The sequence below is a fragment of the Bubalus bubalis genome, chromosome 21 (genome assembly GCF_019923935.1).
Source record: "Bubalus bubalis isolate 160015118507 breed Murrah chromosome 21, NDDB_SH_1, whole genome shotgun sequence".
In the NCBI taxonomy this organism is placed as follows: domain Eukaryota; kingdom Metazoa; phylum Chordata; class Mammalia; order Artiodactyla; family Bovidae; genus Bubalus; species Bubalus bubalis.
The window spans coordinates 15,378,131-15,392,923 of record NC_059177.1 but is presented as its reverse complement, the minus strand read 5'-3'; the positions used below and the strand labels follow the sequence as shown (position 1 = coordinate 15,392,923).

Below are 14,793 nucleotides of genomic sequence, written 5' to 3'. Positions count from 1 at the left end.
CAAGATTTCCTCCAAACACTTTAAAAATATCTGGTTACTAAACTCACTGAGAAAAGGCCAAGAGTAGGAAGCAGACCTTCTTTTCTCTGTGTTGAGTCACTTTCCAGTACAAATGGACAAACCTTGACAAAGAATGGATTTTTTTTTTTCCCCTGAAGAATGATCGTCTTGTTGGATTTCTGCTTTGTAGCATTTGGTGCTGATCACTCATCAGTGCCCAGAGCACAGGAAGCTTAGAGCATGCGATCATTTGTTCCTAAGAGGAGATATAATTAAATAATTCTTGAACATGGCCCCAAATTGAATCTTGTAAGGCATAAATTCAATAAACAGTCTCTTGCTCTAACATCGATGTCTTATTTATTGGATTGCCTGCCCATTACCCGTATCTTCTGGAAGCTGGTCTCCCTGCTCCCTGACTGCAGTGGGTGCAGCCAGGGCTCCTGGTGGGAGCTGCCCTGCCGCACCCTACCCCATTGCCTGCCCAGTGGTGAGCTTGTGAGCATGCAGCCCAGCCTCCACTGTGCAGCCTTCCCTGGAGGGTTTGGAATCACCGGCCAGGGACGCCTGTGTCGGTCTGGCTGCCCTCCTGGTGAGGGGGGTTAAGTCTGGAACTGTTGTTCTTGGCCACTTAGGTTGTACATTTTGGAAAGTGGAGAGAGCCCCTCAGGAGGCAGAGAGCAGTCAGAAGTAGGAACTCAGAAAAGGGAGAGACTTGGGGGCCAGGGCTTGTTGTGAGCACGTTCACCTGAGTGTGTCGTCCACTGAGATACCCACTCCGGAGGGCATGGCTGTCCTGAGAGCAGTTCCTGGAGCAGATGCTTATGAACTGGTGGGTTTCACTCTTGGGGATAGGTGGCATGAATCAGATAACTGATCACATGCTTGCAGCCCAGAGTTCCCTTGGTTCTCTAAAGGCACAAATTAAGGGTCAACCTTAGTACTAATTGTACTTTAGAAGCTAGATTTTACACATTTTTCTGCTTATAATTGACCACACAGTCCATTTCCTTTTCTAATCATACTTAACTTTTGCAAGTAACACATACTCATAATCTTAAAAACTTAATACTCTTTTGAAAGTGGTAACAAAATAAGAGGTCACTGCCCCTTTCTAATATCCTAGAGTCAGTGACTCAACATTTTAGCCCTTTCTTCTTCTGCATGTTACCTGTACATTTCCAAATGTTTTTCAGTGTTACTGATTTCCTTCTATGTAATATGAATGCTTTTATACCCACCATATACTTTTGTTGCCCCATCCTCCTTGTGTAGTTTTACATCACGGCTTTTGCTTAAATTAATCTTTAAATGATTATGTTACTGTGCAGGTATTATTTACAGATGAGCATGTAGCGTGTCGTGATCAGGTTTTCTTAAACGTAATTGAGCTGATAAGTGACCAGTCAGTGTTCTTTTCTTTGTAGAGGGTGTTCCTGTAATCCATGTCATCCTGTTCCTCCTGGTCAGGCTACTCCTTGAATATGCTTCCCAGTTCTCACCCTCACTTGCAATGTCTTAAGAATTTACTCTTCTTCATCCCATACGTTTTATTAGTCCCCTTCCTGTGCTGGCAAGAGCATTCAAGAAATTTTGGAGTCTTGTATGTCAGAAAACAGCTTCATGCCCGTTTTCCTTCCAAATTTGGAAGACGTTGCTTGGTTGCCTCCAGCATCGCTGTTGACAGGCTGATGCCAGTCTTACCCCTAGTCTTTTGTATGTGACCTGTTCATCCTCTCTAGAAGCTTCCACAGTCGTCTCTTGGCCCTGGTGGTTAGAAATTCATAATAATGTGCCTCTGTGGGTTGGTGTTTTTGTTTTCTTTACCATCAGTTGAATTTGACATTTGCAGTCTTGTTCTTCAGTTCTGTGAAATGTCTTGATTTATCTCTTTAAAAATCTTTTCTTCCCCATCATCTCACTTCTTTATGTCTGGGCCTCTTTTGCATCATCTGGACTTATCATTTGTTGTGCATTTTCTCCCCCACCCTCAATTCCTGTCTCCTTTTTTGGTGTGTTTTGCTTTGCTTTTGTCTATTTGCAAAGATGTCTTCAGCAACATTCTCTAATTCTTCTATCGAATTTATTTCTGCTATGAGATGTTCAGCATCCAAGAGCTCTTCTTTGTTCGCTTGCCCTCTTTTTTTTTTTTTTTTTTTTTTAGAGATTTTTGACGTGGACCATTTTTAAAGTCTTTATTGAATTTGTTACAAATTTTTGTGACAAATTTGCTTCTGTTTTATGTTTTGGTGTTTTGGCCACAAGACATGTGGAATTTTAGTTCCCCAAGCGGGGATTGAACCCTCACTTCCTACACTGGAAGGCAAGGCTTTCACCACTTGACTGCCAGGGAATACCCCTTCCCACTCCCTTTTAAAACTAGTATTCTGTACTTTGTTTCCTGAAGGCAGTGTGGTCTCTGAAGTTTTCTTCTGTCCCCTGCCTAGTCTCCGTCTCCGGCCCTCTCTTGAATGTAGGGGCGTCTTCACTGTTGGGGTTGCTGGAGAGACAGTCTGTGGTCGTCCACTGGGCTGGAGGCCTGGCTCTCAGGGTTGGGAGAGAGGGACTCGGAGGAGGCTCTGTCCTCCTGCAGAACTTCAGCTGGCCCTACAGAGATCCCAGAGCCCTGCCTCCTGAGCTTTGCTGGGGTCTGGACACTGCGGGCTGTCATTTCAGTGAGGTTTTGAAGAATAGAAATAAAAATTGATCAGTTTGTTTCAAAAGCCTCTGAAATCCCAGTATTAGTTTTTTTGTTTGTTTTTTCTTAGCCCTTGACTATTCTCTGCAAAAGGCCCCTTTAACAATTAATCTTAGGTTCTCTAATTATTTTCATGTTTATTAGTGGTACAGTTTGCTTATACAGATTTCCACAAAGTGATCTAACTCAGGATTTCCTGATAAGATGGTGAGGTAAGGGGAGAAGCTTACAAAGAAAAAGAAAGGGGGGGGGAGTAACTCCACTGGTACAGAAACAGGGAGCTGGCAGGGAATTGGTGCCCACTGCATCCTATAAGCACAGAGTTTTCACCTGATGTAACATGGGAGGGAAAGAAGGACAGATTAACTTCAGGAAAACCACCCGGAATCAATCTGTGACTTCCCTCTCCTGAGAAGATTGGTGCAATGTCATGAGGATTAAATTCCACAAATTTCAGCAAATCACTGCAAACCCTGCTAACCGAAGAGACAACAGCTGGCCTGGGAGAAGCAGGGGCTGTGTCTACCCTAGGATTCAATAACATTCGAGACTTGGCACAGGATACTGCTGTGATAAAACAAAAATTTAGGGACAGCCATCAGGTCTCTCGACAGTTATTTTTATTGAGTTGCTTCTGTTTCCTTTTGGTTCTTAGTTAAATGTGATTAAGTACATGACAGTTATATGGAAAAAATAAATAGCCAAAAAGAAAATACATCACTCAAATCTAACACCAGAGAAGACTAGTTAACATAAAATAACAGTAAATAAACAGCATATCAAAACATCTAATTCTGAAGTCTGTTCAGTTCAGTCACTTAGTCGTGTCTGACTCTTTGCGACCCCATGGACCACAGCACGCCAGGCTTCCCTGTCTATCACCAACTCCTGGAGCTTACCCAAACTCATGTCCATTAAGTTGGTGATGCCATCCAACCATCTCACCCTCTGTCGTCCCCTTCTCCTCCTGCCCCCAATCCTTCCCAGCATCAGAGTCTTTTCCAATGAGTCAACTCTTAGCATCAGGTGGCCAAAGTATTGGAGTTTCAGCTTTAGCATCAGTCCTTCCAAGGAACACCCAGGACTGATCTCCTTTAGAACGGACTGGTTGGATCTCCTTGCAGTCCAAGGGACTCTCAAGAGTCTTCTCCAACACCACAATTCAAATGCATCAATTCTTCGGCGCTCAGCTTTCTTTATAGTCCAACTCTCACATCCGTACATGACCACTGGAAAAACCATAGCCTTGACTAGACAGACCTTTGTTGGCAAGTAATGTCTCTGCTTTTTAATATGCTGTCTAGTAAGTCAGGTCAAATAAATGCTGAGATAATGACTATGAAGAGTTTTGGAAAAAATAATGCAGGGGAAGGGGATTGCCTTATCATGTGTTATAAAGCTGCAGCCACTGAAAACTGTGGTATTGGCACCAGAATAGACAGACAGATAAATAGAACAGAATAGAAAGCTGTAAAAACTGTGAAAGTAAAAGTCACTCAGTTGTGTCCAACTGAGTGTAAAAACTGTGAAAGTAAAAGTCACTCAGTTGTGTCCAACTCTTTGCGACCCCATGGACATACAGTCATGGAATTCTCTAGGCCAGAGTACTGGAGTGGTTAGCCTTACGCTTCTCCAGGGGATTTTCCCAACCAAGGGATTGAACTCAGGTCTCCTGCATTGCAGATGGATTCTTTACCAACTGAGCTATCAGGGAAGCCCAACAAAAATGTAGATATACATATATTTGATGTATGTTATGATAGGTATTTCCTGTCCAAAGAAAGAGATAAATTGATTATTGAATGGTGTTAGGACAACTGGCTAGCTATTTGTGGGGGGTGATTAAAGTTAAATCCCCTCTTTTAATTAAGCATTAGATATAGATTCAAAAAATTAAAGATATAAATATAAAAATGAAAATCATTAAAGTACTAGAAAGAATTACAAGTGAATATTTAGTTGATCTTTGAATGGGGAAACCTTTTACTATAAGAATGACACCAAAGGAAGAAACTATAACAGTGGAGACTCAAAAGTTTTTCACAATGTTGAATGTAAGGTTGAAGACTGAAAAGCTGCTGTTTGTCTAATATTAAATGTTAGCCTCTCCTTATAATAGTATACCTTGCCACTACGAAAATAAAACTGTATATAAAGCCTTATCACTGGGAAGACAACCTTGATATAATGCTAAGTGAAAAACTTACAAATGTGTATGTTTACATGTATGCATTTCTATAGGAAAAGGCCTGAACGGTTGTAATCCGAATGTTAACAACACTGTTTTTTTTTTGGCTTTTAAGATCTGGGTAATTTCTTTCCCTTTGAATTTTCTGTGTCTTTACATTTTTAAAAATCATTATTATATATTTAATTAAGCTAAAATCCAAAGGACGAAAAAATTTTGCAAAATAACTGGTGATAATGAAATTGGAGAGAAAACAGAGGTTTAAACTTCCCTTCCCTGGTGTCTCAGATGGTAAAGAATTTGCCTGCAATGCAGGAGACCTGGGTTCGATCCTTAGGTCAGAAAGATTCCCCTGGAGAAGGAAATGGCAACCCACTGCAATATTCTTGCCTAGAGAATTCAATGGACAGAGGAGCCTGGCAGGCTATGCCCATGTGGTTGCAAAGAGTTGGACATGATTGAACAACTAACACTTTCACTTGACTAGATAGGTTTCTTAGAAGGATCTTAGGGACCATCTGTTTTATTGCATGATAACAGCATTTCATTACATGGCAACTTAAATCTATCATGACCATAAATGCACATTTCTTTAAGCATAAAAGCCAAATGTATACATGCCTTCTAAAATAACTCTAAAAGGTAGTATTTTTAAATGGTGATTTCTCTTACTGCAGTTGATATTTGTTTATATATACATTCATTCCCTTTAACCAGTCTTTGTTTTGTTTAGTTTCTCTGAATTATACAAAGAACAGTTTTTAACATATAAATATACTGTGAAACATCAAAGTTAGTGAAGGTGCCTCTTAGTGAAAGCTTTGGTTTAGCCAGCTTAAAATGTTAATAAGTTAAAATGGTAATAATCAAAGAGAGATTGTTTTAGCTCATTGCCAACCAAGGAGCTTTCAACTGCCAATAAGAAAATCCTCATTTCTGGAGAAATGTTTCCCCTCCTGCTTGGAGTCCTCCATTTATTGACTTGGAGAAACAGTCTTATTTCTGGATAATTAAGTCTGGTGGATTTTTTGAGCCCACTGGCTTTCTCTCATGAGCCAATGTGTTGACAGACTTCCATTAAGAGAAATGAAGAGATTAGAAAAAAGAGAGCTCAGATTTTCTCTGTACTCAAACCTCTCCCATCCTTAACCCCTGGCAGTCACTGACCTGTTCTTCACTACAGTTTTGCCTTTTCCAGAATATCATACACATGGAATCATATAGCATATAGCCTTTTGGGTCTGTTTTCTTTCTCTTAGCATAAGGCATTTGAAATCCATCCATGTTATTGCACTTATTAATAGTTCCTTTGTGTTACTGAGTAGTAGTACATTGTATGGATGCACCACAGTTTGTTCTTCTGTAGAAAAGGAATATTTTCATTGTTTCCAGTCTTTGCAATTTTGGGTAGAGCTACTATAACCATTTGCCCAGAGTATTTTGTGTAAATATAGGTTTTCATTTCACTTGAATAAAATACCTAGGAGTGGGATTGCAGTGCGATATGTTAAGGGAATATTTGAAATTGTAAGGAACCACCAGTTGTCTCTCACAATGACTGTAACGTTTTGCATTCTCATCAGCGATGTGTGATTTCCAGTTGCTCCACATCCTTGTCAGCACTTGGTATTGACAGGTTTTGTTTTTTGTTTGCTTTCCACTCTAATAGGTGTGTCAGAGAAGGCAATGGCACCCTACTCCAGTACTCTTGCCTGGAAAGTCCCATGGACAGAGGAGCCTGGTAGGCTGCAGTCCATGGGGTCACTAAGAGTCGGACATGACTGAGCGACTTCACTTTCACTTTCCACTTTCATGCATTGGAGAAGGGAATGGCAACCCACTCCAGTGTTCTTGCCTGGAGAATCCCAGGGACGGGGGAGCCTGGTGGGCTGCCGTCTCTGGGGTCGCACAGAGTTGGACACGACTGAAGCGACTTAGCAGCAGTAGCAGCAGCTAATAGGTGTGTTGTGTTATCTGCCCTTGTGTTTCTCTACTGACCAATGTTTTTAGGTGTTCATTTGTGATCACATATTTTCTTTGATGAAGTGACTGTCGTGTTGACTTACGAAGCATCTAGGTCAGTTTCCTATAGGCTGTTTCACAGTGTAGATCTGTCATTTTTTCTCTTTCTTCTGCCCTCCCTCACTCTCTTTCTTCCTTCTTTCCTTTCTTCCTTTTTTCTTTTTTAAAAACTAGTTCCTCTGTTCCTATATTATATTGGAAATTAGAGCTGGAGGATTGACTTAATTAAGTTTAAACAATTTTGTAAGAATATTTCATAAATGATGTATATGTGAGGGGTTTTAAAAAATGAATTGGAGCAGATTCAAAGTCACACCTTGATGCTGTCACTCACAACATTGTAGCAGCTTCTTCAAGGGTGAGAAGAGCTAGACTGATGCCTTTGACTGTGTGAGAGGGACAAATGGGATCAAATGCAGGTGGACAGGTTGGACCTCAATCCAGAGAGAGCAGTGGAGGGTCCAGGCAGCTAGTGGGGTTGAGTGATGGTGGGAACTCACACGTATTCTCTTCTGAAAGCTTCTCTTCTCTCCATGAAATTGCAAGGTCAGTGCCAAAAGCAAGGAAGTGGAGAGAGGTATTAGATGTTGTATTTGGACTTGGAGATATGTGGAGTTGGATAGGAGAGTGGGAGATTGAATGGACCAGGGGAAAAGAGCAAATGCCAGGCCCTAAGACCCCTCCTGAGGACATGAATTCAAAGTGGGGTCAGTTGGAGTTGTGTTTCTTCCTGAAGCCATTGTTGTAAGTGTATTCTTAATAATTAGAGCCATATTAATTAATCACAGGCCTTTACTTTGGGGATTTTATCAAAGTGTGGGGATATCAATGGAGTATATCATTCAGACTGGTTACAGTGCAGAATTGTGACATCCTTGATGTTCATCCAAATACCCATCCTCTGTAGGATACAGACAGGCATTAGGAGGTTTCAGACCAAAGTAGGAAATCTAGACTTGCAAGGAATATTCCATTTCCTTAGCATAGAATTTTGAAATTTTGGAACTTAGTTTTCTCAAAATATGTGAGTAAGGAGAATAATAACTGATTATAATCAGTTATAAAAATAACTGATTATTTATACTTGATTTTTTCCCATTAGTATTTCTTTTTAAACTGGATACACTTTTTCTGTTAGTTAAACCTGAGATTGAATCAGTTCAGTTCAGTCACCCAGTCGTGTCTGACTCTTTGAGACCCCATGGATTGCAGCATGCCAGGCTTCCCTGTCCATCACCAACTCCTGGAGCTTGCTCAGTCTCATGTCTATTGAGTCGGTGATGCCATCTAACCACCTCATCCTCATCCATCTTTCCCAGCATCAGGGTCTTTTCCAGTGATTCAGTTCTTCGAATCAGGTAGCCAAAGTATTGGAGCTTCGGCTTCAGCATCAGTCCTTCCAATGAATATTTAGGGCTGATTTACTTCAGGATTGACTGGTTGGATGGTGGCTCAGGGGTTAAAGTGTCTGCCTGTAATGCAGGAGACCTGGGTTCGATCCCTGGGTCAGGAAGATCCCCTGGAGAAGGAAATGGCAACCCACTCCAGTATTCTTGCCTGGAGAATCCCATGGATGGAGGAGCCTGGAGCGCTTCAGTCCACGGGGTCACAAAGAGTCAGACACGACTGAGCGACTTCACTTCACTTTCACTTCCTTTAGAATTGACTGGTTGGATCTCCTTGTACTCCAAGGGACTCTCAAGAGTCTTCTCCAACACCACAGTTCAAAAGCATCAATTCTTTGGTGCTCAGCTTTATTTATAATCCAACTCTCACATCCATACATGACTACTGGAAAAACCATAGCTTTGACTAGATGGACCTCTGTTGTCAAAGTAACAGCTCTGCTCTTTAATATGCTGTCTAGGTTGGTCATAGCTTTTCTGCCAAGGAGCAAGCATCTTAATTTCATGGCTGCAGGCACCACCTGCAGTGATTTTGGAGCCCCCCCAAAATAAAGTTTCTCACTGTTTCCATTGTTTCCCCCTCCCCATATTCATGGGATTGAATATTTGATGTTTAATTGAATGTTTAAATAGGTTTCCAACTGGGGAAAAGTGTTTTTTGAGTATTTTTTCTGGGCCCTTACAGCAGTGTTATGTAAGAGAGGAAATCATTATAACATCCTTCTAAAAATATTTTAATGGAAAATAATTTTGCAATCAGATGAAAGATGTAATATTAAAAACTGAAATCTTGATTTCTAGTGTAATTTTTAAATTAACAGACTTTACTTTTTGGATCAGTTTTTGTTTGAAGAAAAATTATATTGAAAGTACAGAGTTAACTCAAAGCAGTTTCCACTATTATTAACATCTTTCATTAGTTTAGTACATTTGTTACTGTTGAACTAATATTGATACAATAGTATTAACTAAGGTCCGCAGTTTACATTAGGGTTCACTCTGTGTTGTATATTCTATGGGTTTTGACAAATGCATGATGCCACCGTTATAGTATTATAGAAAATAGTTCCAGCATTTTCAGAAATCTCCTGCACTACAGTTCTTTATCATGCCCTTCCTCCCTGCCACCACTGATCTTTATACTGTCTCTATACTTTTGTCCTTTCTTGAATGTCACAGAATTGGAATCATATAATATGTAGCTTTATCAGATTGAATTTTTTCACTTAGTAATATGCATCTAAGGTTCTTCCTTGTCTTTTCTTTAAAAAATATTTATGTATTTGTGCCCGGTCTTATTTGTGGCATGCAGGCTCTTTTTAGTTGGGGCATGAGGAATCTAGTGCCCCAACCAGGGATTTAAACCCTCGCGCCCTGCATTGGGAGTGCAGAATCCCAGCCACTGGACCACCAGGGTCATCCCCTCCCTGTCATTTCATGAATTGACAGCTCATTTCTTCTCATCACTGAATAATACTGCATTGTATAGCTGTTCCTCCTAATCCGTTTATCCAGTCATCTACCCAAGGACTCTTGGTTTCTTCCAATTTGGGGCAGTTGTAAATAAAGTGGCTACAAACTACAATGTAATTTTAAAAATACAGTTGTAATTGCTGATCCTTCTTTTAAGTTAAGCAGTATCTACATTTGCTATTGGGCTTCCCTATAGCTCCATGGTAAAGAGTCCACCTGCCAGTGTAGGAGATGCAAGTTCGATCCCTGGGTTGCAACAATCCTCTGGAGAAGGAAATGGCAACCCACTGCAGTATTTTTGCCTAGGAAATCCCATGGGCAGAGGAGCCTGGTGGACTACAGCCCATGGGATCACAAAGAATTGGACATGACTTAGTGACTAAGCAACAACATTTGCTAGACCTTACACTGCCTGATTACCCACAGTGGGTCCAACAATATTTCCAGGTGGCACTCACCATCACACAAGCAGATTAAGCCCCTTGCCTCATGGAACTTGCAGTCTAACTAGGGAAAGCTAGATGATGTAAAAAATATGTCTAAGGACTTAAATATATACACAGACATACATGAATGATTACAAGAATATTTAAGTACTTTTAGTCATTAAAAGATTAAAGGAATAGTTGGAGACCCACAGCCTTGCGTTTCCTTGAAGAAGTCCTGGAGAAGAGGCCTCTTACTATGACCATCATGCATCTCTTACTTGGAGTGGTTTCCTTTCTAAATATAAAAGTTATAGTTCTTGGCACTTCCAGAAACATTTCAAGTTTTCACTCCTCTAACAGTACAGGTAGTGAAATGATGATCTTAACATCAGACCTGGAATATTATAAAAGAGGGTAGTAACAGATCTCTCTCTGGCCATCAAGTCTGATTGATTTGATGAATCAACAGATGAAGTCAGTATCAACCTGAAAAAATTGTCAGGAGGGTGAAAACATGAAAAGCCATTTGATAGAGAATTGAAAACCTACCTAGACATTTTAGAGATTGCCATACCAACCACCACAGGCTGACAGCCTGAGATTGCACACAGGTGCTCTTGGAGCTTTGTAAAGCTTGATTAATATTCACAGTTTGTGCTAGGGCTTGAAAACCCATAAGGTCTCTCTTTTCTACAGTCCTGGTTCCATGTTGAACCATGTACAGACATGCTGAGTGCTATGGGGCCGATCTTTCTCTGGTCTCTGCCATCTCCTGTGCTTGGTCATTCTGTTTAGCTCCTGCACAAGAACCTGCCATCCCTCCAGAGCATTTCCTGTTGCAAGAATATCTCTCGGTTAGAGAGAGTTCCTTCATTCATCCTTTCAGCATTTCCCAGGGGCCCGTGTGCCTGTGCTGTGCTGCACGCTAGGGATACAGTGGTGACTGAGATATTTGTGGGAACTATGAAACTAACGAGTGGAATAGACCAGTGTGGAATCCTTTAGAATTACCCGCCCATCCAGCATAGTGCCCAGAGCTAATCTTTTAAACGGTGATATTTGCATAATGTTTATGAGAAGGCACTCATAAAAGTTATGACATCATAGCTAAGGCAGGAAAATAATTTTGCTTGAAGTAAACAACTTGTAGAGTGAAAGGATTTATAATTAAAACTTAAAATATGACCCAGAATACTTGCATTACACTTCCTCAGGCAACTCAAAAGAAGACCTATGCTCAATCCTAAGAGGTTCCATCACTATGATGAAAGCTAAATGAAGTGTCAGTGTTTTCCCATGTAGTTCCATAGTTGTATATTGACAGAAAACTCTGAATTCCTCTGTATCTTTACAGTTTGGTTTGTGCAGATCTCAACCTGACACAATTAATATTGCAGATAAAATTGGATGAGTCAAGGATTCTCTGCATCATTTTGTGTATGGTTTTAAATCATTTTTATTGAGGTATGATTTGCATACCACAAAATGCACCCATTTTAAATGTTCACAATTCTCATTTGTATACACCCATATAAGAACCACCACAAAGAGACTGAGACTACTTCCATAACTCCTGAAAGTTCCCTCCTTTCCCTCTGCAATTAGTCCCTCTTGTGCTGTGCTTAGTTGCTCAGTCATGTCCTACTGTTTGTGACCCCGTGGACTGTAGCCTTCCAGGCTCCTCTGCCCATGGTATTCCCCAGGCAAGGATACTGGAGTGGGTCGCCATGCCCTCTTTCACAGGATCTTCCCAACCCAGGGATTGAACCCAGGTCTCCCACATTGCAGGCAGACTCTTTACTGTCTGAGCCACCAGGGAAGCCCATGAATGCTGGAGTGGGTCGCCTATCCCTTCTCCAGGGGATCTTCCCAACCCAGGAACTGAACCAGGGTCTCCTGCATTGCAAGCAGATTCTTTACCAGCTGAGCTGCCAGGGAAGCCCTAGTCCCTCTTACTCCCAGTCAAAGACTATCATTGAAATGCTTTCTATCACTATAAATTGAATTGTCTTTTGTATTCATATAAATGGAACAACACAGTGAGTATTCTTTGTGTCTGATTTTTTAAATTCAACATAATGCTTTTGAGATTCATCCATGTCACTGTGTATATATATTTCTTTTTATTGCTTAATAGTATTCCATGGTATGAATATACCACAATTTTCTTATCCATTGGCCAGTTGATGAACATTTTGGTCATTTCTGTATTTTTACTATTATGAATGAAGCTGCGGTGAACACTCTTGTACATGCTTTTTCATGTATATATGTCTTCATTGTTCTTGGGTGAGTTCCTCATAGTGAAATTGCTGAGTCTTTTTTAAGAAGTTGTCTTTAATATTTTATCTTTGGGTATGTTGGGTCTTCCCTGCTGCAGAGGTTTTCCTCTAGTTGCAGCGAGCTGGGGCTACTCTCTAGTCCCAGCGCTCAGGCTTCTCCTTTCGGTGGCTTCTCTTGTTGTGGAACACAGGCTCCAGGTGTCTGGGCTTCAGTAGTTGTGGCACGTGGACTCAGTAATTGTGGCACACAAGCTTAGTCGCCCTGCAACGTATGGAATCTTCCTGGACCAGGGGCTGAAGTGGTATCTCCTGCATTGCAAGGTAAATTCTTAACCACTGGACCCCCAGGGAAGCCTCTCCCCTTTTTTTCTGAGATAGGTCGTATTTGTGCATGCTCAGTTGCTAAGTTGTGTCTGACTCTTTTTTGCCACTCTGTGGCCCAAAAGGCTCCCCTATCTGTGGGATTTTCCAGACAAGAATACTAGAGTGGGTTGCCATTTCCTTCTCCGGGGGACCTCCATGACCCAGGGATTGAACCTGTGTCTCCTGTACTGACAGGTGGATTCTTTATTACAGAGCTACTTGGGAAACCCAAGAGGTCATATAGGATTGGTATTATTTATCCCTTGTATGTCTGACATAATTTCTCAGTAAAATTATCTGGGCCTGAGAAATTCTTAAATTATGCATCGTGTCTTCAATAGATACAGAAAGCTGTTCAGATTTTGTTTCTTCCTGATACTGGTATTTATGTCTTCCTTTTTATTTTTTTTTAATATAAATTTATTTATTTTAATGGAGGCTAATTACTTTACAATATTGTAGTGGTTTTGCCATATATCAACATGAATCCGCCACAGGTGTACACATGTTCCCCATCCTGCACCCCCCTCCCACCTCCCTCCCCGTACCATCCCTCTGGGTCATCCCAGAGCACCAGCCCCGAGCATCCTGTATTGTGCATCGAACCTGGACTGGCGATTCATTTCACATATGAAATTATACATGTTTCAATGCTCTTCTCCCAAATCATCACACCCTTGTCCTCTCCCACAGAGTCCAAAAGACTGTTCTATACATCAGTGTCTCTTTTGCTGACTCGCATACAGGGTTATCACTACCGTCTTTCTAAATTCCATATATATGTGTTAGTATACTGTATTGGTGTTTTTCTTTCTGGCTTACTTCACTCTGTATAATAGACTCCAGTTTCATCCACCTCATTAGAACTGATTCAAATGTATTCTTTTTAATGGCTGAGTAATACTCCATTTTGTTCTTAATCTGTTTAGCTAGAGGTTTATCAATTTCATATATCTTTCAAAGAACTAACTTTTGGTTTTACTGATTTTTCTATATTTTTGTTTTCTATTTTATTTATTTATTTATTTTCTGTTAGTATTTTCTTCATTCTGTTTAATTTGGTTTAATTGGTTCTTTTTCTGTACTGTGTGTGCTCAGTCACTTCAGTCATGTTCGACTCTGCAACCTTATGGACTGTAGCCCTCCAGGCTCCTCTGTCTGTGGGATTCCCCAGGTGAGAATACTGGAGTGAGTTACCATGCCCTCCGGGGATCTCACTGATCCAGGGATCAAACCCACATCTCCTGTATCTCCTGTATTACAGGCGGATTCTTGATGGCTGAGTCACTGGGAGCCTTGTTTTTTTCTAGCCTCTTTTAATTCTATTTTGTAAATTTCTTAGACTAGATTCCCTTACTCTCCTGTTGAAGTTTTCATTTTGACAAACATTTGGTAATTTCTACGAATTCTTTCTGGTTTTCTAGCTTTTCCTTTCTCATGAAAGTCTACACTGTCTGTACGAATGCAAAATTTTCTTCATTCTCTCTGAGGCTATCATCTTTTTTAAAAAAACAAACAAGCATATCTTCTGTTCCTTGAATTATCTGAGTTACCTGAATTACGTTTCCTCTGAGGTTCATTTTCTTTCTTTCACCCTGGGGTATATGTGGATGGCAGTGTGTCTGTCTGTTTCTCTGTTTTCATGATGGCTTTTCTCAAGTGTCTGGTGATTCTTGGCTATCTGTTTCTAGCACGGCTGGCTCAGGATATCGTCATAAAAGTGACGTTTTCTTGCTAGCAGAGGCTTAGCTCTATGATAGATGACTCTGACGGGTGAAATGTGCTGCCCATTCCCCACAACCAGAATACAGACCATGTTGCTCAGCTCCTTAGTCTCCTCACCCCAAGAAAGTTCCCTTCCTGGGTTTAGTAAAAATGTCTTTGTGTGTGTGTGTGTGTGTGTGTGTGTGTGTCCCGTGTCTTGCACATGTGC

At 40.9% G+C, this 14,793-nt stretch overlaps 1 protein-coding gene across 16 annotated transcripts in view; it reads left to right on the top strand.

The window, feature by feature from the left end:
- Positions 1-14,793, top strand: part of ANO10 (anoctamin 10) — a 216,592-nt gene that overhangs the window by 102,882 nt on the left and 98,917 nt on the right. The gene's annotated exons all lie outside the window — the stretch shown is intronic.